Source organism: Notamacropus eugenii, chromosome X, assembly GCF_028372415.1.
Source record: "Notamacropus eugenii isolate mMacEug1 chromosome X, mMacEug1.pri_v2, whole genome shotgun sequence".
NCBI classification, from domain to species: Eukaryota; Metazoa; Chordata; class Mammalia; order Diprotodontia; family Macropodidae; genus Notamacropus; species Notamacropus eugenii.
This window is the reverse complement of record NC_092879.1, coordinates 82,223,484-82,249,830: the sequence shown is the minus strand read 5'-3', so window position 1 is coordinate 82,249,830 and position 26,347 is coordinate 82,223,484. Positions and strand designations below refer to the sequence as shown.

Here is a 26,347-nt window from a genome sequence, read left to right as displayed (position 1 = left end):
GAAAACATGTCTGAACAGTTCATCATCCAGTCTCCAACCTAATGATGAGACTCTAGCATCAGCTAGGTAGACCATGAAACAAATCGAATGCAGGCTGGTGCCAGGCCTATATTCAAAGCCTTTTCCCTCTGGTAGGACCTACCAGTGCTCTACTTTCATAGCTTTAGAATAACTACAAACTCGAATTTAATTTTAAACAGAACTGGAAAAAACCATTCTAAGCTCCTGGACCATACAAAAAACAGGCACTGGGCTAGTCTGCAGAACCCTGTTCCAGAAGACTCAAGGTCACCTCTTATAAGCTGATGAAGCACTAAGAATAGGACCATCATGGAGGTAAGTTATGTCTATACATGCAGTAAACTGTCTTAATCCTTCCTCACCAGATACTTCTTATCTCATTATCTGAATGTATGAGGCACCAGAACAGCCCAGATCCTTCCCCCAACCTTCTACTCACCTCACTTCAGATAAGCCTCCATCTTAGACATATAATAACATGAGGAGCTCCAGAGAGTTCATCAACTAGGGATATTTTCCCTTAAAAATACATGTTTCAAGAATATGAAGAATGATATATTTTGGATATTTTAAGTCAATGTAGTCAATTTTTGTCAGAAAGGAAATGGATGTAGGTTTCTTTTCAGTAGAAGGGCTAGCAGAATCAGAACAATATGTTTGATGACTACAAGATAGAAGTGAAAAGATAAATAAAAGGGAGCTGAACTGAGGATAATTAAAATACAGATGAGCATTTTAAATGCTTACTATGTGCCATGCACAGTCAACAAGCACCTATCATGTGCCAGGTACTGTGCTGAGCTCTGAGGATACAAAGAAAGGCAGAAACATTACCTGTCCTCAAGGAGCCCTCATTCTAATGGAAGAGACAATGTATAGGTAACTGCATACATAGAAAACAGAAGCAGTGTAAATGGGAGGTGATCTCAGAGGGAAGGAATCAGCAATGGTGGGCCTGGGAAAGACCTCTTGTAGAAGATGGGGTTGGAGGTGAGTCTTGAAGGATGCCAGGGAGGCAAGGATGAGGATGGAGAGCACTCTAGGCCCAGGGGACAGCCAATGAAAAGGCCCACAATTGGAGCTGGATCTGAGGGAGAGCAAGCAGACCAATGTTGCTGGATCGTAGAGTATGAGGAAAGGAGTCAAATGTGAGAGGACTGGAAAGACAGCAGGAAGACAGGTTCTGAAGGGCTTTAAAAGCATAGTATAAAAAGTCCATAGTGGTCCCAGAGAAGAGATAAAAAACAGACTTCCCTCCTGTCCAAGGTGGGAGCCTACCACGGCATCATGGTACATACAGAGGCAGACCTGGTCACTAGATTGAGTGTTTTTGTTTACAGATTTTTCTTTTTCAAGGATAGGGAGAAAGTAGAGGAAAATTATTTCTATGGAATATAGTGTATAGTACAAAAAAGAGATCCCTGCAACATAGTAGTATTAAATAAATGAGGTAGCGAGGTGGCACAGTGGCTGGCATACTGGGCTTTGAATCAGGAACTCATTTTTATGAGTTCAGATCAGGCCTCAGACACTAGCTGTGTGACCCTAAGCAAGTCACTTCACCCTGTTTGCCTCAGTTTCCTCATCTGTAAAATGAGCTGGAGAAGGAAATGGCAAACCATTCCAGTATCTTTGCCAAGAAAACCCCAAATGGGGTCACAAAGAGTTCGATATGACTGAACAACAACAAAATAAATGTTTATTGAATACATCAAATGAAAGTTAGAAACCAAAGGTAGTTAGAAGCTTCATACCTTCATCTGTTTACCAAATAGATGTTAATGTTGCTTCACTTCAGTTAGAGGCAAAATCACATTCACAGTTTAAACTCATTTAGATGCCACCTTGAATCTTAAGCTGTCACATTTAAATCAGTTTAAACTTTAATCATATTCGAGATCATGTCTTTATATTAAAGGCAGCATGTGTTTTCACTACTTTAATCTGCACAATTCATCACTGCATTCCCTCCACCCACTACTACCCTTTTCTTAATCTAGGTGAGTCATTTATCTTTCCCATAAGATTTAAGGCCAGATTTAAAAAGTAGAAAATAGAATCTTATCAGTTATTTTGCATTTATTTTTCTTGTTAGTTTGGGCATTCAGAATCTCTCATTTTAATTAGTAAAGTCATTCTACCTGAAAGAAAGTCCTCTGGAGATACAGAATAGATGTAATTCATTTGCATTTCTGATTGCTTTCCTTTCAAAACAGGAAGAGCTAGTTTAAGAATAAAGATGAAACTGTACCAGACAGGATCGAAAACTCCCCAAAGCCCCAGTCTAGGCTATTATGATTGGCTTTCCAATATGGCATCCAAATCCCTAGTAGGTCTGGGAAGCCATCTTTCCCATTTGTACTTGGCTGGATCAATCACATGGTCAAGGCTTTCTGCAGAAGAGTGGAGATGCAGAGCTGCTCCCTGAGCCTGACCAAATCCTCTACAAATATCTTCTGGTTTTTGGAGAGCTGATGTGTGTGCACATGTATGTGTGTATGTATGAATATGTGTAGATACATACATAGACACATATAATTTTATTTTTTCTTCTTATTATTTATGTTCCATGGCTTCTGAATCCATTCATTCTTATGGTCACTTGGACAGAATGAACATAGAGCATCTGAATGTTGGCTTAAAAGAAAGCTTCCAGTAGTAGGAAATGAGTGATTTTACCTAAGAGCATAGAGCATAGTGCTAAGCTCTCCTTCTTCAGCCCCTACATGTTTCTCAACAATTCCTAGGCCAGTGCTTGACATACAACAAGTGAATAATGAAGGTTTGTTGCATTGAATTAAACACCATGGAGCTACCTGCTTGCAAAAGCTGAGAAGATGTAGGAGAAGAGAATGGGGATGGGCGTTTTCAGAATTCCCTCATTCAGGTATCTCAACGGGACAAAATATAAACCATGTGACCAAAGGCTTAGAAACCCCACAGGCCAGTGGCGAGGAGCCTGTGGTCAAAGGATTTAGACAAAAGGTTGCACTTAAGGATCCAGAAGACCACATGAGGCTTTAAGGCCAAAGGTTCTCCACCCCTGCCCCAGGCACTGCAATTGCAGTTCCAGAGACCAAGCAGGCAGAGCAGTAACCCACTAAAGCCTTGGAGGGGCATCCCAGAGAGTCATTGAGTTACAGAAGAGAGAAGGGATCCATGATTGCCCTCTATTAAGGGCATGGAGCATTCTGTGTCAAACTCAAAATCTCTGAGAGCCCCATGATGACTTTTAAAAATCATTTCTATTATAAAAACATTAATATTATCTATGCTTGTATTTTTATTTTGTTAAATATTTTCAGTGATATTTGCATCTGGTTCAGGCCTCACTTGACACCTCTAATGGAGAGAACATATGTCAAAATGTTCCCCAAATGGATTGTAAATGTATGGGGATCAAAGGACTTAGAACTGGGAGGGACTTTGGAGATTGAAAGCAAGTCCCTCATTTTCCCCAAAAGGAAACTGGAGGCAAATGGTTTAAGTGAATTGTCCATGAGTCAGAAATGAATTTAGGTTTAAAATTTAAGATTAGGAACTAATTTAGAGTTAGGGTTAATTTGAGATTTTAAAGCAGGTTTGGCTTTCTTCGGGACTCATCACAAATCCCACCTTTTGCAGGAAGCCTTTCCCAAACCCTCCTCACCCTTCCCCTACCCCATGTTACATTACCTTCTACCTACCCTGAATATGTCTTGTTTGTAACTGAGGGTCTCACTAAGGTCCCTTGACTACAAATCCACTGCTCATTCATTCATGTACCAAATGAATGTGAATTGTTTCCTCTGTGCCTAGTACTGTGAAATTTTTCTTTTGAAATATTCTTTGAAATAAAGGCAATCTGGGAATTAGTTTCTCAAAAATAATGTCAGTTTCTTAAAATAGTGTTTCCTTATATCTGACATTCATTTGAAAAGGGTTTTTTATATTTTTAATTTTATTATAGTTCATGCCTGAACACATATTTAAATTGAGACATTAATTTGAAAACATGGGCATTTGATAATTACTACCTTAAGGAGAGGATAGATGGAATCTCTGTTCAGCCCCTTTCCCATCATGCACACTTAATAACATACTTACAGACAGATATATTCTTAAAGTGCCTCTCTCACAGCAGGTTGGATTTTCAACACAATCCTTTCAAAGTATAAGAGAGATGTAATACATATGAACTATTTCAAAGCAAAGCTAACTATTTTTAGATTAAGCTATACATTTTGGTATGATCAATTTCCTTTGGTCATTCCACATTGATAGAACCAAAAAATGTTAATTTAACCTACATTTATCAAGGGCCTGCTAAGAATAAGTTGTAGGGTACAGTACCAAAACAAATAGCTTAAGGATGGATATATTAGGAGCGGGCCTGAGACAACTAACAGACAGGAGAGGTTGAAGATGAGTTATAGACAGACAAACAAAGGGAGAGACTGCAGTAGCAAACTCTTGGAGGAGACAGAAATAGATGAGATTAAGGGCAAAAGTAGAGGGACTGGTCTTGGCAAAAAGAATTACCACTTCTATAGAGAAAGCAGTAAAGGAAGAGAGAATTGGCAAAGAAATTAAGGGGTGAGAAGGGTGCTCTTGGCAGGTGGTCCATACTTCCTAAGAAAAATGGCAGACAACTGCAGAGAAGACTGAAAATGAGGAAAAGTCTGTTAATAACTAAGGAGGGAGCTTGATGGACATGGAAAGAGGAGGCAGAGGAAGAAAGGGGCTGGATGGCAGTAAATAATAATGACAGCTATTATTTACGTAGCATTTACTATATCTGACGGTGCTAGGCACCTTACAATTATCTCATTTGATCCTCATAATGACCCTGAGAGATAAGCGCAATTATCCCCATTTTTCAGATGATGAAACTGAGGAAATCTTGAACCTATCACTCTCTTTCTCTGGGCCTCAGCAAGCAAACATTTATGAATAGAAGCCAAGGGCTTGAACCATAACCTCTAAGGCCCACTCCAGTTCTACTACACCAAGCTCACAACCTGGACTAGAATGCCTTCTCCAGAATCCCTGAAGAAACAATCCCACTGTTTGCTTAAACATTTCCAATCACAGAAAGCTCACTACTATAAAATAGCGGCTTCCTTCTATTGAGCCAAAATATGCTTCCCTGAAACTTCTCCATATTGTTCCTAATTCGGCCCTAATATAAGAGAATAAGAAATCATCTAAACCAAGGGCCTTTCAACTGTCTCAGAATGAACTATTTTCTAAGAAAATGGCTATAGAACAGGCAGCAGCTACAAGATGGCAAAGAGTCAAAGAAAACCCTCCTAAAATGATCACTACTATACAATCCGCTTGAGTTGGCTGGAACCAAGAGGATGGGCAAAGGTAGCTGTGAGAGGAGGATGGATCTTGGGAAGAGAATAACTGTGAATCCCTGAGATAAGGGGGCAGAGGTCGGAGGTGTAAATCTGCTATATGGATATGCCAGTTGGTTGGAGCGAGGGGCCTGCCATAATGGAGGGTCCCACTGGTTCAACATGCATTCCTTTCCCAAATGATAAGATAGGGGAAACGTGGAGATAGAAGTTAGGAGGCATTCAAACTAGAGGTCTTGGTTCCCCTATGACTCAATTCCCACATGACACCAGCTGAATAGTGAAATGCCAAGATGGTATACACCCAGAAAGTATCCCAATCACAGTCTTGGGTCTGTATCAGACCTGGCATCTGAGGCCATGGTTGTCTGAACACATCTGCCTACTGCCTGAGGTCCCAACAGAGTCAACACTAAGTCTCTGCAGTTCCAGGTTCTGGTGTCTGGCACAGTCTGTTGGAGTTGTCAGCATCCAACAGAATAACACGTGGTCAAGGCCTCGTTGGTAAGGAATTGAACAACTGAACTGCTAATGCTTATTTGCAAAAATGGAGTCAATCTTCAAAAGAGCTTGAAAACATGTTATAGAAACATGGTAATTCTGTCCCCAAAACTGTCAGTTTTCACCCACTTCACAAATGTTGCCTCAAAGCAAGAAGAGCCTTACCTAAAAGAACTGTCTCAGAACTAGAGAAAAAGACACTGAAATACCACATCTCTCCTCAGAGACAGATCCCTTATGGGCATCACTCTTCACAAGCAGGATTTCCAGAAATCTGAGAGTTTTTCTTTCAAAAATCAGTAAGTATTCACTAATTGTATTCTAATTCAGAAAACAGGCAAAGGAATGGCATATTTGTATACAAGCTTTTCAATTTCATGTAATGGATAGTCATTATTTTGAAACTAATGACCTTTTTTCTCTCTTGTTTACAAGATGAACACTGTTCCTGCTCCTTTCTGCTCATGCACCTAAAGATCAACACAATAACAAAACAGAAGAGTGTTTATATGCATTTGTCAAATTTCAATCCAACTTCTCTTTCTCTGAAGATTTCTTTACTTATATTAGCAGCTTCTGATGTTTCCAAAGGTTTCCCATCACCTCCATTTGAGAATATATTCACTAATAACTTGAATGAATTCAAATTGCATTTTCTGCATTATTAAGCCACAACACACAACTTTCATTTGCTGTAGCTAAGTAATCATTCATTTCTTCCCACTTTTAGCACAATCTCTTTCTGAAGACTGGGGGAAAAATTTGTATTAAGTGATTTATTTGGGGTCTGAGTCAAATTAATTTAATCCCCTGAGAGTTTCATTATTATGCTGATTCTCAAATGATATCCAAAACGAGTCTACAAGAAACAGACTTCTAATGAATTACTCTTTCTAACATAGGAAATTCCAGCACCTAGATAAACCATATTTCTTAAGAAAGCAGACAATGTTATTATATTTTAATGGGAATTGCTATTAATTTCTCTTATCCTATGTCTTAAGCCTATACTACCATCACTAACATGACCCCTCCTCCTCCTTCTGATTCATGTGTACCCAAATCAATCCTTGGGAGCTATTCTTTACTAAAACATGAGGCAGCTAGGTGGTTCAGTGGATAGAATGCTGGTCTTGGAGTCAAGTAGACCTGAGTTCAAATCTGGTCTCAGATACATACTAGCTGTGTGATCCCAGGCAAGTCACTTATCTGTTTGCCTTAAGTCACTGGAGAAGGAAATGACAAACCACTTCAGTATATCTGGCGAGAAAATCCCATGGACTGTATGGTCATTAAGAGTCAGACATGACAGAACAGTAACAAAGCATGAGAAACACTGAACAACTAGCAACTGTTATTTCCTCATATCCCTTACCTCTCCTCGCTTATTACATTTTGTTTTACCCTAGGTCTCAAATACTGTACAATTCTATTGCAGGCTTTTTCAGAACCTTGATAGAAATCATGATACTTCAAAAGAGCCTGGAGGAAGAGGGATAAAAAACACAAAACAAAATGCACATTGCTCGAAAGGAAAGCACTCCAAAGCATTAGGCCTCCAAATCACACAATTAAAAATAAATTTTTTTGTAGGAACCTTCTAGGTTTCTAATGAATTTCATATTCCTTTGTGGAGCAAGTACTATTAACTTGCTCTTGGTTTTAAAGAAAAAATTAACCCCTCTGCTTTATTTGGGCCTCTCTGGGTTTGGAAACAACGTACTGGCCCAAAGATCCTCAGTCCTGGTTGACAACATCAAGTTGAATGATTTGATCAAAGCACATTATCCTTACATGTTGTATTTATTCATTGGTTCAAAGTAAGCCTGATCGTTCTTGCCATCTTTGCTTCTCCTAGTCTAAAGGATGGGGAATCACATGAACTTATAGGAGGTTGTTTCGGTGATGTCACTGACTTGGATTATTCATATTAAACACTTTAGAGAAACTTAGAAAAATATTATAGACTGGTCCAACCACACTGTAAAGCAATCTGAAAGCATTAGAAGAATACTCTACAGAATGTAAAGGCATATAAAAGAGGAGAAGGGAGGTAAAAGAATATGTGATATGCCCTAATCAAGTCAATGGGAAAATAATTATTGTATTCTCTAAGAAAAAAGAGAGGCTAAAGTTGAATAGGTTAGATGGCAATGGAAAGGATTGAAATTGGGGAAAGAAAGAAGGAAATCTCTACTCAATTGGGGGGGAGGGAGAAGTGAAGAGCATTTCCATTGAAGGAGATATGTCTATATATCTGTATCTATATCTATCTCTCTGTCTTTTAATCTATCTATATTTCATAATGAGAGATGGACATTTTCCAATGGGTCTAATCTGGAAGAGCTGTTATACAGGGAGTATGCGCCCTCTAAGTGAGTTTTGTACCTCTATAGACAGCTCAGCTTCAGAAGAGAAATGAAAGTTTCTAGGAGCAGTCAACTTATAAAAAGATGGGAAGTCGTGGAATCAGAGAGAAGATTGCATTTGAAATAAGAAAGAAAATTATCTTGAGGCAGGCTGGGGATAGAATTGGATCACTGGATTCCAAGGAAATTCCTACTCTGGAGCAATGTTTCTGTAATCATTATATCTCTCATGAATTGATGCTTCTTAAAAGTGAAACACAACTGGAAAAAAAGACATTTGAGGGCAAGATCTACAAAGGCAAATTGATTAAAAGAAGGAACTCAAATTTGGTATATTAGAAGCTTTCATTCGTAGAGGAGCACAAGGAGGTTAAAGAAGGTACATAGACCATGAATTAAAGAGAAAAAGTTTAGAATAAACAGGATGGAAAAAGAATTAATAAAAAGAACAAGGGAAAAAATTCTTAGAAAAAATTTACAAAAAGAAAGAGGCTAGTCAAAAAAGCTATTGGAGTGGATGAGAATGGGGAAAGGAGAAAAAAGAAGGGAAGAAGTAAGTAACTAAATGAAAGGAAGAAATAAAAAGAAAAAAATAAGCTAAGTAAAGCTCCAAAACTAGGCATAAGGTTGGCAAATATTCAGGGAAGAAGAACTGAGGGCAAAGGGAAGAGAACCTGTTAGAATAGGGTTGCCTTAAAGTAGAATAAGTAAAACTAATCATGGGGACAAATTATTTACTTAAAAGACAAAGAAGAGCAAAAAACTCTGATTCAGAAAAACAATACAAGAGATCTAAATGAAGGGAGCTATAAACCTAATTCTCATAACTTTAAATGTGAATGGATTAAACAATCCAATAAAATGAAAGAAAATAACAGATTGGCCAAGGAAAGAAAACCCCCTAATCTATTGCTTAAAAGAAATACATCTAAATTGCAAAAATGTGCATGGAATAAACATGAGAGGGGGAACAAAATTTACCATGTAGTAAGTAAATCCAAAAATACAAGAGTTGCAATTATGGTGACAGACAAAGCAAAAAAAATAAATTCAAAATAGGAATAGAAATGACATTATGCTGAAAGGAATCCTAGACAACAAACCAGTGACAATATTAAACTTACATGTTCCAAATGGCATAGTATCTAAATTCACAAGGGAAAAAATAAGTTACTTGTAAGAAGGTGTCAATGGTTACACAACAATAGGATACTTTAATGTTACTCTCTAAGGAAAAATCTAACAATAAAAAGCAAAAAAAAAAAATTATAGAACAAGACAAATTGCTAAAAAAAACAACCTGATTTAAAAGACTTAAGACACCTGAATTAGAGCATTAACAAATACCTACCTGCCTACCCACCAACACACATATATACAGACACAAACACACACATACACACACACCTCAGCACCATATGAAAGTTGCTTGAAATATATATTAAGGCACAGAGAAATTGCAAATAAATGTAAAAAGCAGAAATACAAAACACATGCTGTACAGACCATAACACAGCAAAATTAATTATCAATATAGGCAGAAAAAAACAAAAAATACAGACCTTAATGGAACCTTCATGATGAAATCCTAAGTAATGTGTAGATCTGTCAAAGAACAAATCATAGAGTATGTGAGTGACAATAATAATGATGAAACAATGTGTCAAAATTTCTGGGAAGTAGCTAAAACAGTCCTCAGGGGAAAAATTATATCCCTAACACATACATTAGCTACAAAGAAACCAAAAGGAAATATAAAATGAATATGTATTTAGAAAATATAAACTCATTAAACAAAGTACAAAGAAGAAATACTGAAAATTAGAGGAGAAATCTATAAGTTGGAAGTAAAAGTCTATAAAACCTTATGAAATTAAATTAAATGCTCATTTGTTCAAAAGACTAGAAAAATTGATAAATTTGTAACCAAAATGATGAAAAAAGTGGGCAAAAAAATCAAATAAACAAAATAGGAAATGAGCAAGGTGAAATCAAAATAAAATCAGAAAACAATGAATTGTAAGAACTCACTATGGACAATTAAATTGTATGGCAAAGTAAGAACAAAAGAAGAAATAAAAATTACCAACAAAGACATAAAATACTAAAACACCAAATAGATATTTTAAACCTTCCAGTCTTAGAAAAGGAAATAAAAGTAGATAAATAAACCAATATAGATAAAGGAACCACCAAAGAAAAAAAAATTCCTCCCCATTATGGATTAACATTATAATTCTAATCAAACCTTTACAGAAACATTAATATCAAAGCTATATAAATTATTCTCAAAAACTGAGAAAGAAAGCTGCTCTATTTGGCCTCACAGTTCAGGTTAGAGTAAAGACCTAGGGTTAAGGATTTACCAAAAAATTAGTACTCAAGGATGTAAGTGTAATGCTTATGCAAGCACGATTTTTATTACTATGTAGTGCAGCAAGTAGGCAACAATAAAAGCATACATACACACACACACACGCGATATGGCAGTACAGTCAGACAAATTCAATCATACATGCTCAGAATCACTCATGTGAAGGAGATGTGTATAGTTACAAAATCTTGGTGGAGTCTGAAGAGGGAAATTTCATACCTTAAAGATGGTCTTGGTTGAGAACAAGTCCTCTATGCCAGATACGAAAAGGATCATTCCTCATCAGAGTCAGATGTTATGGGGAAATTCTCCAAGTCACTTATCAGTATGAGACCTGGGTGAAGGAGTTTCCTAACTGGGACCAGAAATTGATTGAGGGTCTAAATCCATCATGGAGAACCCAGAAATGAGTGTTGGCATGTAGCTGCTGCAGTCAGCAGAGAGCTTCATCCAAGCAGGAACCACAGTGGTTTACGTTTGACACAGTGTCAGAATAAATTACAACAGTGGAGAAGTACAGGCTATCTGTCATTGCTTACATGTTCATGGTCATTAAAACCACTTAGTCTAAATGACTCCATGTTGGAGTCCTATCACTTATATCACACAATACATTTCAAATATCACAATTTTCACAAAAGCATTCTACTGAACTCCTTTTATGAGAGAAATATAGTGCTAACACCAAAACCAGGGAAGAGAAAATGACAAGAGAACTATGGGTCAATATTGTTAATGAATATCAATTTAAAAATTTTAAATAAAATCTCCTAAAGCAGACTACAGTAATTTCTCTAAGAAATCATTCATTACAAACAGGTTGGATTAATACCAGGCATGTAAAGGTGGATTAATAATGGGAAAACTATGGATATAATCGTATTAAAGACAAAAACATCCAACAACACACAATTCTCAGTAAATGCAGAAAAAATTGTTGATAAAATATAATATTAGTCACGCTAAAACAACAACAAAACTCCTACGTAGCATAGGCATAGAGGATCTTTTCTTAATAAAATAAAAAACCTATCTAAAACCAAAAATCACATGCAATGGAGAAAGACTAGAAGCTTTTCTGATAAATATTGGAGGAAAGCAAGCATGCCCATTGTCCCTGCTATTATTTGATATAGCTCTAAGAAATACTAGCAATAGTAAAAAGATAAGAGAAAGAAATTCAAGACATGCAGACAGGCAAAAAGTAAAACTAATCCCTATCTGCTGAGACATAATGACTTACAAAATCTGAGGGAATCAGAAAAGATATTGAGACAATCAATAGCTTCACCAAAGTTGCAGGCTACAAAATACACCCACAAATTATCAAGAGCATTTCTCTAAATCACAACAAAATCTAAGGAACATTAATAAGAATGATGATATTTCCCCCCTGATCTGGAGTCAGGAAGATGAGATTAAATGCTATCTCAGAACGTGACTATTAGTATGAAGTGGCAATTGCCCTGGCCGAGTCATTTAACCTCTCTTTGCCTCAATTTCTTTTTCTTTAAAATGGGAATATAATAGTAACTCCTCACAGGGTTGTTGGAAGAATCAAATGACATAACACATGTAAAGTTCTTTGCCAACTTTATAGCTCCATGTAAAGGCAGTTAGGTGGCGTACTGGTGCTGGCCTCAGGAATACCTGAGTTCAAACCCATCCTCAGATACTTACTAGCAAGTCACTTAACCTCTGTTTGCTGCAGTTACTCATTGTAAAATGGGATAATAATAGTATCTCCATTCCAAGGCTGCTGTGAGGATCAAATGAGATAATGGCTATAAAGCACCTAGCCCAGTGCATGGCATAGTTATGTAAGTATTAACTATTATGATTATTATTATTAAATGCTACTTATGTTCTTTCCATTCTACTACTTTGCCTCCTTAACCTCACTCCCCTCCATTTCTGCTTCTATGCCAGTTTTATAATCTAAATTGGAGCAGCTGGGTGGTGCAGTGGATAGAGCACCAGTGCAGGAGTCAGGAGGACCTGAGTTCAAATCTCCCCTCAGACACTTGACACTCACTAGCTGTGTGACCTTGGGCAAGTCACTTAACCCAACGGCCTCATCCTGGGTCATCTCCAGTCATCCTGATGAACATCTGGTCACTGGATTCAGATGGCCCTGGAGGAGAAGTGAGGCTGGTGACCTGCACTGCCCTCCCTCACTCCAAACAAAGTCAAGTGCGAGTCATGTCATCATTTCTCTGATGGCATGGTCTTCTTCGGCAACGAAGGACACATAATCTAAATTAGGTCATCATTCATGTTATTCATCTGAATCAACTGTCTATAATCTATGCTCACAACGATGTCACTTCTATTCCTCTAATCTTATCCTTAATCAAATACTTCCAATCTTAGACTGATGGATTTTCATATAGGTATATATAAAATAAGTTAAATATTAAATATAATATATTTAAATATAAATGTTAAATGCATACACAATGCACATCCGTATATATGTATCTGTACACACACATAAACATATATACACTTACATGCACATAGATGTATAATATATTAACCTATTATGCCATCTCCCTTCATCTTGTTTCTCTTGTCTAATACAAACTGCTATATTTCCAACCTTGGCAATACCTATGAGGTCTTATTTCTCTTTTTTTATGAAAATTTCAAGTTCACTACATCTGTTAAAAGAGGTGAGCTATATGGCTGTATCTTAGATGTAACTTTCTTGATGGTGTTTATATTGGTTATTTCCTGGAACAAGTGGAAACAAAGTAGGTGTTTTCATATGGAAAAACGAGCATTTTTCAAGTATGAGTGACAAGTTGTGACTCTTTGGACACTTGCTTGTTACTTTAAAAATTAATTGGGATAATAAAGTATTCATTTGCCAACTTCTATATACTCGTATGTCAAACATCTAAAGAAGTTGCAAGGTTCTGTATATAATAATAGTAGTACTCTGGCATTTACAGAGCACTTAAAGTTTGCAAATTACTTCACATGTGTTATCCCATTTGGTAAAATGTATAACATCCAGTTACATGCACACATTCACAAAATAGTTCCATGATATATTATACACAATACAATAAAACCACCCTCTGAGTGAAAGTAAATCAGCATTAGCCATGTTCTTCCCAGATTTGTGCTCCTGAAATTGTTGCCAGGTAACAATACCCAGGAATTAGGTACCAAGATGTTTCTTAGTCAATTTCATCACCATTTTGTCATTCATTTTGAGATATTCATTTGTCTAAAATCTATTAAAGCCTAATGACTGCATAACCTGAATGATTTAAAAATGCAAATGAGTACAGCAAGCAACAAGTATGTGTTCATTAATTTCTTTGTTATCGCCATCTGTTTAATTAAAAAAACAAGTTTTCTTGAATGACAGCTTGCTAACTACATAAACGTTTTCCTAAAATGAAAATGTTGACTGCAGTTGAGGTCAGTATCTGACAAAATGTGTCGGAGCTCCCACATAAACATTTTATCTAAACAAATTCCAGTGTTTTCTAATTCACGGAAAAATCATTGCCAACACACGTAAGTGTAATTCAAATTTTGTCACGATGCTATCTTTACCTCTTAAAGGAAACAGACAATTTAATAGTTCTTTAGAAATATATAGTCTTAGACAAAGTACAGCAATTATACTTCACAGATCCGAGTTCAGTCTTCTTTTCTTAATCCATTTGCATTATTCTGGCTTATCTTCCTTGATAAAGGATCTTTATTATATATATATATATATATATATATATATATATATATATATATATATATATATATATAATCATAACTGAAAGTGAGCTACTGAAAGCTTTGCAGATAGAAGGGAGAAAAAAAGCAATAAGCAGTTTTACAACCCTGTCATTTTAAAATATGAATTACAGAATTTGCAATATTTAAAACCCTATAGAAATGATTCATACCTGGGGACTCTAGTATAAAGCTTGCATCTTTCAGAAGCTAAAGCAGAATAGGAAATGTCTTTCAAGCCTATGATATAATAATTCTTTCAAAAGAACTGGAGGCATTAAAAAGAAACCCCAAGGTCTGAATCAGTGATCTATAATAGACCTTATGATGGAATAAAATGATGGATCAGTGTATGTGGCACTTCTATATCATGAGACCTTAAAGATGAAGCATGTGACTATAGATTATTTTTAATAAGTATTATTTTGTAAAGAGTCACTATCCGAAGTTGTGATGTGTTATTTTTAGCTGTGGGAAAAATTAGCTTTCGAAAGTATCTTACATGTTTGGACATAACTGAAATGTGACCAGAATGACCCAAATGATAAAAAAAAAAAAAACAACTTGATTAACTGCCAACTTTAAAGACTGACTTTAAGCTGGGATGAGAATTTGTTTAAGCTCCCACAGATTTGTTCCAAGAAGAGTTTATCACAATTCACTTGAACAGCTATGAACACCCTTCCCTGTTTATTTCATTTGTTTATTTATTTGTTTGTTTGTTTGCCAACCTGATAATTTGAGATGATCTAATCTTGAATCATGCTGCATATAGCATCTCCTTTACTCTAATGCCCTTCTTGTCTTTTTCGACACCAGAGTAAGCTTTGGATACAAGCAGAAGAACGCTGAAGTCTTGGATACTGGCATAAGAATACAATTGCTTCCTTTGGTAAAGTCATCCCATAATATATTCATAATCTCCTTGGTAGGAAATAGCAGGCTTGATTTCTGAAATAGATAGGCAAATCAACAATGAAGCATCAAAACACTGAAAACAGAAATTGGATAACCTGAATCCAGGTTCCCTACATTTACTCCTAACCCTCTTTACACATCCAAAGTACTTTCCTAAACACTATAATCTCCCATTTGCATTCAAGCAGGATTTTTCATTTTAATCTTAAATTTTAGATAGAAGCAAGGGATGGATTTGGAGTCAAGGGTAAAAAAGCACATCTCTGATTCTTGCTAGCTATATTACCATGGGCAAGTCATTTACCTTCTCTGAGCCTCAGGCAGATCTGTAAAATATTATCTATTAAATATAGCTGGGTTGCAAGCTGCATCAGTGAAGAAAGTTTCCATACCAAGAAAATCAGAGATCCTTGATCTATTGAGACATGCAGAGAACCAAATGGCTTGCTATAGACTTACAGTTGGGAGTATAAATGATTTAAAAAAATGCCCCTTAACAAAACATGATTTATTGCCTGAATAGGGGATCTTAAAGAAAGGGCACCGCAGAATCACACTATTCCAGAGTTGCAAGAGATCTCAGTGGCTATTTAATGCAACATACATGAAAAAAATCCCTCTTCAACATACTTAGCAAATGGTCATCCAACCTATTACTTAAAGACCTCCTCTGAGGGAGAAAATCACTTCCTCCTGCACCATTGGTTGTTTCCACTCTTGGACTGGTGAAAGGTTTTCTTGAAATCAAGGCAAAATTTTTCTCTTTACAATATTCACCACATACTGCTCTTAGTTCCAGCCTCTGGGACCAAACAGGGCAAGTCAAATCCATCTTCCAAGTGACAGCTTTTGAATGGACAACTTTATAAGTATGTCCCTTACCTGCACTCCAGTCTTCTCTTCTCCAGGCAGGACATTCCCAGTTCCTTTATCCAATACTCATATAGCATAGACTCATCATCCTGGTTGACCTCCTCTGGACACTTTCCATCTTATCAGTGATCCTCTTAAACTATGGCCCCCAACGCTTATTACAGTAGCTGACGTGAGGTCTGATGAGGGCAGAGTACGGAGGGCCCATTGATCTACCATCTCCGTATTCCTGGAATCTGTGCCTCTCTCTTAAAGCCCTCACTTTCCCTTGGAAAATGAGGTGAGTCTTCCAGCTTTATAAACCCTTTTGTCTCATGGAAATCTGGAATAGACCAGGTAAGAGTTAAGTGGCAGTACAGAACTGCCTGGGGCTCAGAGAAGGTAAATGACTTGCCCATGGTAATATAGCTAGCAAGAATCAGAGATGTGCTTTTTTACCCTTGACTCCAAATCCATCCCTTGCTTCTATCTAAAATTTAAGATTAAAATGAAAAATCCTGCTTGAATGCAAATGGGAGATTATAGTGTTTAGGAAAGTACTTTGGATGTGTAAAGAGGGTTAGGAGTAAATGTAGGGAACCTGGATTCAAGTCTTGACAGTCTGTGCCATCTTAGGCAAGTCACTTAACTTCTTTGGCCTCCACTTCCACATCTGTAGCTTGAGGCTGGAATGGATGACCTTTGAGGTCCCTTTCAGCTCTAAATGCACAAAATTAAGTGCTATAAGATTACAAATCTCAGCACATGCAAAGTATAAGTATGTCCCTTACCTGCTCCCCAGTCTTCTCTTCTCCAGGCAAGACATTCCTAGTTCTTTTATCCAATACTCATATAGCATGGACTCATCATCCTGGCTGACCTCCTCTGGACACTTTCCATCTTATCAGTGATCTTCCTAAACTATGGCCCCCAGTGCTTATCACAGTAGTTGCCATGTGGTCTGACCAGGGCAGAGTACGGAGGGCCCATCGATCTACCATCTCCTTATTCCTGGAAGCTGTGCCTCTCTCTTAAAGCAGCTCCAAACTAACATTGTCCTTGTGGACTCCTCTTGAGTTTGCTACTGTTGTTGTTCAGTTGAGTCTGACTCTCCATGTACACATTTGCGGTTTTCTTGGCAAATTTCCTGGGCTGGTCTGCCATTTCCTTCTCTAGCTCATTTTACAGAGGCAGAAACTGAGGCATGCAGGGTTAAGTGACTATCCTAGTGTCACACAGCTAGCAGTGGGTCACAGGGTATCTACCATAGAGATGATGGACTTAAAGTGTTAAATGAATCATACATCTTTGGATGTAGCCAATTAGAGAATTTGTTCATCTTCATATATTTCCTGTGAGGGTTTTTTCTTTTCTTTTTTTAATTTGTTCAGTGGTTGGGGGTTAGGGTAAAGGCAGCTAGTAAATAAGTTATTAAGCCTGGGTAGCACAATTCATCTTTGGGCCTCAAAAATCACGGTTTGTCTTTGCATTCATTTAAGTTCTATACCCTTTCAAAGTTAGTATTCTTTGTAGTATTGCTTCATTGTATAAATCATTCTCCTGATTCTGCTCACTACACTCTGTATTAGTTCATACAAGGCTTCTCAGATTTGTCTGAAACCATTCATTTCATCATTTCTTATAGCACAATAATATTCCATTACATTCTTATACCATAATTTGTTTAGACATTTGTCAGTGTGCAGATGTCTCCCACCCCGCCCCCATCCACAGTCCCTAGGTTTCTGTTCTTTGCTATTACAAAAAGAGCTAATATTTATATAGCATCTACTATGTGCAAAGTACTGCACAAAGCACTTTACAATGAGTATTTTGTTTGATTCTTCAATAACTTTGGGAACTAGATGTTTTTATTATCCCCATTTTACAGATGAGGAAACAGGCAAACAGAAGTTAAGTGACTTACCCAGGATCACACAGCTAATAAGCATCCAAGCCCAGATTTGAACTCTTTACTCTAGGTCCAGTGTTCTATCCACTGATACATTTAGCTACCCCTGGTTTTAGATAATGCAACCCAGTGATAAAGTGTTGGACATGGAGTCAGGAAGATCTGAGTTCAAATTTGACCTCAAATGCTAGTTGTTTGAGCCTGGAAAAATCATTTAATTACTTTCAGCCTTCATCTATGAAATGAAGATAATAATGGCACCTACCCAACTGGGTTATTCTTGTGAGAGACAGCAAAAGTTAAGTTTCCACAGTAAGTTATTGTTAGTTGATGAAGTCACTGAGAATAAGTCAAATATTAAGAAATTCAGCAGACTGCCAGTGGACTCAACCAATCAAGACAGGCAGTGACCTTCAGAAAATTACAAAGTTTTTGATAAAGGAACCAAATCTAAAGCTAACTGGAACTAGCCAAGAAAAATGACCTAGAGTTACGTGGAGAAGGCTTTTCTTCACTGCCCTTGCTTAATGAATGTCATACATATAAGTAGATACACCGCACATAAAATTATCCCTCCGTTTTCTGATTATGGGTCCTAAGACAGAGCATGTTCGGGAGGGGGAATCACACTAAGCAGGTTACGTAATGGGCATGTAAAGAAGATGGTGACCTCATGGAGAATGGACCAATCCATCTCCTGATGGGAGATTCTGTCCTGAATTAACAGTATAAAGCCAATCTTGCTTCTGTATGTGACATTCTCTCCTCCTGAAAAGAATGGGGGCCCACTTTGGCCAAGGGGTTTAATTCCCCTGAACTCTGCTGTAATAAATTTTCCTTGATACCTTATTAGTGTCGAGGGTGCCTCTAACATTCTGAAGATCAAATGAGATAACTTGTAAAGTTCTTTGCAAATCTTAAAGCACTGTATAAATGCTACTAAGTTATGGGAAAGTCTTTTTCTTCCCCCAAGGCTTAACAATTTTTTTTTATCAAAAATGAATGCTCGATATCGTCAAAAGATTTTTCAGGATTTATTGCTATAATTATGTAGTTTTTTTTTATTTTCTCAGAATCATTGATACAGTTCATTACGTTTAAAGTTTTCTTTATATTGAATCAACCCTGCATTCCTGATATAAATCCAAATAGATTAGGGTTTCTAGTATGTTGTTGCAGTGTCTTTGCTAATATTCTATTTAAAATATTTGTGTCAACTTTCATTCTCATATACACATTTTTCCCTGCTTTGTATCTCCCTGATTTAGGTATTACAATCACATTTGTATCATAGAAAGATATTGGGAGACTCCCTTCATTTTCCATTTTTCCAAACAGTTTATGCTATATTAGGGTTAATCTTTGTTTCAATCTAGGATGCAGTTCCCTTGAATTGAATTGAATCTGAACTTGAAGATTTTTCTTTGAAAATTCATTTTAGCCTATTCGATATAATTTTCTGATACAGGGTTATTTGAAATATCTATTACTTCTTCTGTTAATCTGGACATTTGATGTTTTTATGAGCATCCATCCATTTACTCCTATGGTTTTTATTGGAACATTTAATGCAGCAGCACCTTCTGATACTCCATTTCCTATTCACTTGTGAATCTTTCAGTTTTCATTTTTGAAATTAACAATTTGCTATCGCTGTCTTTAAAAATCAGATTGGCTGTTTATCTATTTTGATGTGTTCTTTTTTCCAAAGACAAATTCCAAGTTTTATTTATCAATTTAATGTGGGTTTTTGGCTTTCAGGTCTATTAAAAATTTCTTTAATTTCCAGAATGTCTTCTTTGTTTTTTTAGTTAAGTTTTGGTTTTTTTAGTTACCTGTCAAATTCATTGATTTATACTTTATTGCTGTAGAGAGTTTGAGGAGAATTACACGTTTTGATATCTCTTTTTTCATAAGGGGAATTTTCTATCATTTTATGAATTATTCTTGACTCATTAGCTCTCCACTGTTGTTCAGTGGTGTTCAGCTCTTCATGATCTCAAGGAAAACAGCATGGTGGGGCCTTCTAACCTCCAAATTCAGGTTCATGGTATCCATGACACTATCTACCTCACCCCCTCCTGTCTCCATCTCGTTGTGCCTTCAGTCTTTACCAGAATCAGAGCTGGGAATGGAACATCAACGTGTGGGGGGGAGGGAAAACCTGGGGAGGCACATCAGTTAGCTCCTCCAGCCTCCATCTCCCCTCTACAAGCAGGATCTCAGCCACAGACATCAAAACAGGAAAGACAACACGATTTTGTTTGTCCCAATAGATACATAGTTTTCAGCATTCATTTTTGTAAGATTTTGAGTTCCAGATTTTTGTCCCTTCCCGTCCCCTCCCCAAGACAGCAAGCAATTGGATGTAGCTTGTTCCTCCATAATCAATCTTGTTTGGGCAGGGGTGAAAGAGGTATTACTGAACTTCTCAAATTTGATAATTGAGGAAAGTGAGGTAGACAAATGGAAATTGCCTTCTCTAAAAGCACACCAGATGGTCTATCCCTGTGGGAGGCCTTCTGGTTCCCCTGCAGCCCCTAGCTGCCTCTCCAAGATCCAAGAGAATGAGCTGTCACAGAAGTTAAGACCAAAGTGTGTCCAGGAGAGCTCAGTGGTGAACTTGGGAACAAAGTCTAGACTAGTCAGCAAGGATGAAGAACTTGGGAAGGTGACAGAACAGAGAAGTGAGCAGCAAACATCTAGAAGCTAAGGCTGGTGTCCACAAACTTGCAAGCCAAGATGGGGGAGTAAAGGTAGGGACCTCCCTGAGTTCTCCCCTACACCCCTTCAACCCCTTCAAATACCTTTCAGAATGACTTTCAACAAATTCTAGAGCAGCAGAAACCACAGAAAGACAGAGTGAAACCAATTTCCAGCCTCCTACTACTTGGAAAGGCAGCAGGAAAGATCTGTTGCACCAGAGTGAGAGAGGTGCACAGCCCAACGCAGGCCTTACCAGCACAGCCCTGACCACAGCAAAGCAGGAGAAGGCTTTGGGAAAGACTGTAGCAGCAGGGCTGATGGCAGCCCCTGCTTCTGGAGCTCTCAGTCCCCCAATGGTGAAGGGGTCACACCACTGTTCAGAGGGAGATTCCAGGGGTCTTTTCATTCTGACTATTTTTGCACAACACGACTAATGTGGAAACGAGATAATGCTTGGAAAATGCTTAACCCAGGCCCTGTAACATATAAGAGTTTACATCCATGCTTGACTGCTTCCTTGCTTCTTCTCCCTGCTTCCCTCCTTCCTTCCCTCCATGCTTTCCACTTTCCTTACTTCATTCCTTCCCTCACTCTTTCACTCATTCCCTCCCTCCCTCTTTCCTTCCTTTCACCTTCCTTCCTTACTTCATTCCCCCCCTCCCATCCTCCTTCCTTTCTTCCTTCCTTCCTTCCTTCCTTCCTTCCTTCCTTCCTTCCTTCCTTCCTTCCTTCCTTCCTTCCTTCCTTCCTTCCATCTTTTCTTATTTCTTTATGCCTGACCATTTCAACGTCCTTTCCTTCCCTAGTTTGTCCTGGTCATTGACTTTGTCATCATTGACACACCAAGGGGTTTCCCTGCTCTGGACCTTCATGGCTTCCTGCACACTGTCACTTATCTCTTTGAAAGTGACTTCTTTTTCTCTTTCACAGAAACCCCTTTCCAGAAGGTTTCCTCCCATCCCCAAATGACTTCTAGCCATTTCTTCCTTGGTGTCTTGCTGGCATCTCAAATGCAACATTTCTCAATGGAAACCACCTGACCTCTAAGTCTCTCCCTTCTCAAAGTCCTTCCTCTTGAGGACAAACCCATCCATCCAGCTTGGGAGAGCACTGGAGGAAGCAGGGGAGGGCACGTTTGGTGGGAATGGACAAGTCTTCATCTCTTTACCATTTGTTTTCTTGCAGTCTCCATGGCCTTTGGATCATTATTGTGCTTGCCTTCTAGGGAAGTCTAATCGCGTTCTGCTCATGTCAGCATGGTGGGAAGCTGGTTTGGTGTAAGTGGAATCACAGGAGCAGGTAGAAACTCCAGAGCTCTAGTGGTGAGGAGGGAGAGGTTATTGGCCCCCTCCCCAAAATGACTGTCCACTAGGAATCTCAGGAAGTGTGAGGCAAGCCCTTGGCTTGCAGTTCTTGTCCTGAACAACAGCCAGGGGAAACAGGCTGGGGGAGGCAGTGGCCAGGCCAGACCAGGGAGAAGTAGCCCATGCCCTGAGAAAGGAGTTCCCTGCCTGTGAGGATGACTACCTCTGGCAACCCCACTCAGAGGCAGCAACTGTGAAGGAGTCAAGTACACAACATTCACTCCCCAGTTCAAGTCTTCTAACAGCCCTGGAAAGGCAAGAAGAAAGATGAGATTTGGATTCCAGCTGTGTAGCTCGAGTCTGAGGCAGATTCAGGGACAGGCAGATTCAGGTGCCTTCAGTACACAGGGGCTGGGAGGAAGGGGTAGGGGAAAGGACAGAAACTAAGGAGCACTGAGTGTGTGTGTGTGTGTGTGTGTGTGTGTGTGTGTGTGTGTGTGTCTGTGTGTGTGTGTGTGTCTGTGTGTGTGTGTGTGTGTCTGTGTGTGTGTGCTGTCCCTAAGGCAAGGCAGATATTGTTGGTAATTTTCCCCCACAGGGGTCAAGAAGCCTCCATGAAAAAGTCAAGCTTGAGCTTGGGGATAGGTGCTGGGGGACTGGGAGGGGAAGAAGCCAGGCTCCTATGGCTGCTGGAAGGGAACCTGAGGGAGGGAAGGGGAGGGGAGAGGAGCTGTGCTGCAGGAACAGCCTCCAGGCAATAGGGGGCAGTGTGGGAGGGAAAGAAAGGGAAGCGCCTCTCTAGCCACTTCCGTGGGGGCGGGGCCTCTGCTCCTCCAGCCTCTGCCAGGCCTCAAGGGGCGGGGCCTCCTTGGCCTCAGGCTCATTCCTCTGGACCTTCTGCTCTAGGCTGCTCTTGCAGCCCCTGAGGGGAAATGGCCCCTCCCCCCAGGTAAGCCAGGGCCCAGAGCACCCTCCTCCAGACTCCCTGCCTGGGTCTCCAGCAGCAGCAGCAGCCCAGGCGAGAGGGAAGAGGTCTGGGCTCCCACCCTCCCTGCCTGAAAGCCCCCTCTGGCCTGCCTGGGTTCTCCCCCGCTTGTAGTCGGGTGGGCAGCGGGGGAGGGCCAGGACTGGGCGGCTCTGTCTGCCCAGGCCCCGCAAAGGGCCTTGGCCTGGGCCTGGAGTGAACGTGAGGACCAGTGTAGGGCCAGAGGGAGGCAGGGGGTGCGGATGGGGGAGGTGGAGGTGGAGGAGACGGGAAGGGCTAGGGGGCTGTGCAGGAGAAGCTGAGTCCAGCCTAGGCGCCATCTTCGGGACCCCACCTTCGGGACTCCATCTTGGCTTCCCCTCCTCTACCAGGCCACCAGCAGGGTTGGGTAATGTCTGCTGCAGGGGAGCCATCTTGGTGAGGGCTGGGAGGGGCAGGGGGCGGGACCAAGCCGCCCATTGGCCCATTTCAGAGGACGCTGAAAGCCTGTTGGCTGAGAGGAGGACACGTGAGGGGCGCAGGCAGAAAGCCTGGGGTGGGGCAGGGGGTGGGCATGGCCACGTCCTTCCTGCGTGTTTTCCCCACCCGTGTCCACGTCCGCGGCCTCTGCTGCAGGAAGTCTGCGGACTGTGGATGGTGCCCCCCTCTGCCCGAGATGTGCTGCCCGCAGGGGAAGCATTGGTTCTGGCTGGGGGGCCCAAGTCGGGTTCAGAGACCTTCCCCTCCGCCAGGAGTTTGCAGTCCCCTGGGACCTCTGGCCTGGTTGGAAGGAGGAGGGGGTTCTGCCCGGGTCAGCCTTCTCTGCTGGGGGCCGGTGGGGGGGGGGGGTCAGGTACCAGAGGGAAAACCGTGCAGCAATCAGTTCCAAGGCCAAGACCACCTACCCCACCCCCACCCCTCCCACCCCCCAAAAAGGAAAGAACGGAAATTCTTGGTGACCATCGTGGGCACCTGCCTCCCTGAGACTGGGGTTCCCAATCAGATGTTAGGGTGAGGGCTCCTCTGGGCCCCTGTGGGCATGGGCCAGGAGGGCTCTGAGCATTCCTGGTGATGGTTTTCTGGTCTGACAAGACTTTTCCCACCCCAGTCCTGTGGAAAGGCCTGATCACTAGTGCCTTTCTTGTGAATTCTCCCGCTATGCTCTCCAAAGATCCGGGCAAATCTTGGGACTTTGTGCACATGTGGTAGGGAACAGCCCACTGGGGAAACACCTGGATTTGCTCTGAGAAAGCAAAGGTTCAGCCTTTCCAAAACAAAGTGAGTAAGGATAAGGATTCCAAAGAGACTTTTCATGCACAAAATCAAGTTAGAGTCTATTTCATTGTTACATCTTCTTCCGTCTTGGGAAAGTCTGAAAGAAAGATTCCAATATCCATGCAAAGGTGAATGGCAAAAAAGGTGAACAAACTTAATCTCTTACATTCCCCAAGGAGAGAAACCTTGTTCAACAGACTCTACAGGGAAACTAAGTCAAGGCCCAGATGAAACTGCATTGAGAGGGTTTAAGATGGGCACCCTCAGAGGGGACACTTACATGTCTTCACAGAACTGAGCAGTTGTGGGCAGAGGGGTTTCTCCCTCTGGCTTTTTTTTTATTAATTTATCTAACTTTTAACATTCATTTTCACAAAATTTTGGGTTCCACATTTTCTCCCCTTTTGTCCCCTCCCCCCACCCCAAGACACCGAGCATTCTAATTGCCCCTGTCTGCCAATCTGCCCTCCCTCCCTCCCCACCCCTTCCCTTTGGAAGGCAAGCAATTGAATATAGGCCAGATCTGTGTAGTTTTGCAAATGACTTCCATAATAGTAGTGTTGTGTAAGAACTAACTATATTTCCCTCCATCCTATCCTGTCCCCCATTACTTCTGTTCTCTCTTTTGATCCTGACCCTCCCCATGAGTGCTGACCTCAAATTGCTCCCTCCTCCCATTGCCCTCCCTTCCATCATCCCCCCACCCTGTTCATCTCCTTCTCCCCCACTTTCCTGCATTGTAAGATAGGTTTTCATACCAAAATGAGTGTGCATTTTATTCCTTCCTTTAGCGGAATGTGGTGAGAGTAGACTTCATGTTTTTCTCTCCCCTCCCCTCTTTATCCCTCCACTAATAAGCCTTTTGCTTGCCTCTTTTATGAGAGATAATTTGCCCCATTCCATTTCTCCCTTTCTCCTCCCAATATATTTCTCTCTCACTGCTTGATTTCATTTTTTTTTAAGATATGATCCCATCCTCTTCAATTCACTCTGTGCACTCTGTCTCTATGTGTGTGAGCGTGTGTGTGTGCATGTGCGTGTGTGTGTGTGTTATCCCACCCTGTACCCAGATGCTGAATAGTTTCAAGAGTTACAAATATTGTCTTTCCATGTAGGAATGTAAACAGTTCAACTTCTGTAAAGTCCCTTATGACTTCTCTTTGCTATTTACTTTTTCATGCTTCTCTTCATTCTTGTGTTTGAAAGTCAAATTTTCTTTTCAGCTCTGGTCTTTTCATCAAGAATGCTTGAAAGTCCTCTATTTCATTAAAACACCATTTTTCCCCTGAAGTATTATATTCAGTTTTGCTGGGTAGGTGATTCTTGGTTTTAGTCCTAGTTCCTTTGACTTCTGGAATATCCTATTCCACGCCCTTCAATCCCTTAATGTGGAAGCTGCTAGATCTTGTGTTATCCTGATTGTATTTCCACAATACTTGAGTTGTTTCTTTCTAGCTGCTTGCAAAATTTTCTCCTTGACCTGGGAACTCTGGAATTTGGCCACAATGTTCCTAGGAGTTTCTCTTTTTGGATCTTTTTCAGGCGATGATCTGTGGATTCCTTCAATACTTATTTTGCCCTCTGGTTCTAGAATCTCAGGGCAGTTTTCCTTGATAATTTCATGAAAGATGATGTCTAGGCTCTTTTTTGATCATGGCTTTCAGGTAGGCCCATAATTTTTAAATTGTCTCTCCTGGATTTATTCTCCAGGTCAGTTGTTTTTCCAATGAGATATTTCACGTTATCTTCCATTTTTTCATCCTTTTGGTTTTGTTTTGTGATTTCTTGGTTTCTCACAAAGTCCTTAGCCTCCATCTGTTCCATTCTAATTTTGAAAGAATTATTTTCTTCAGTGAGCTTTTGAATCTCCTTTTCCATTTGGCTAATTCTGCTTTTGAAAGCATTCTTCTCCTCATTGGCTTCTTGAACCTCTTTTGCCAATTAAGTTAGCCTATTTTTCAAGGTGTTATTTTCTTCAGCGTTTTTTTGGGTCTCCTTTAGCAGGGAGCTCATCTGCTGTTCATGCTTTGACTGCGTGTCTCTCATTTCTCTTCCCAGC

At 39.9% G+C, this 26,347-nt stretch overlaps 1 long non-coding RNA gene across 1 annotated transcript in view; it reads right to left on the bottom strand.

Moving 5' to 3' along the window:
* Positions 1-11,209, bottom strand: part of LOC140515526 (uncharacterized) — a 29,446-nt gene extending 18,237 nt beyond the window's left edge. The window contains exons 1-2 of the long non-coding RNA XR_011971067.1: positions 10,827-11,209; positions 9,796-9,838 (exon numbers count right to left, since the gene is read on the bottom strand). This is a non-coding gene — a long non-coding RNA (uncharacterized lncRNA). The remainder of the gene's footprint in view (positions 1-9,795; positions 9,839-10,826) is intronic.
* Positions 11,210-26,347: the final 15,138 nt, after the last annotated feature.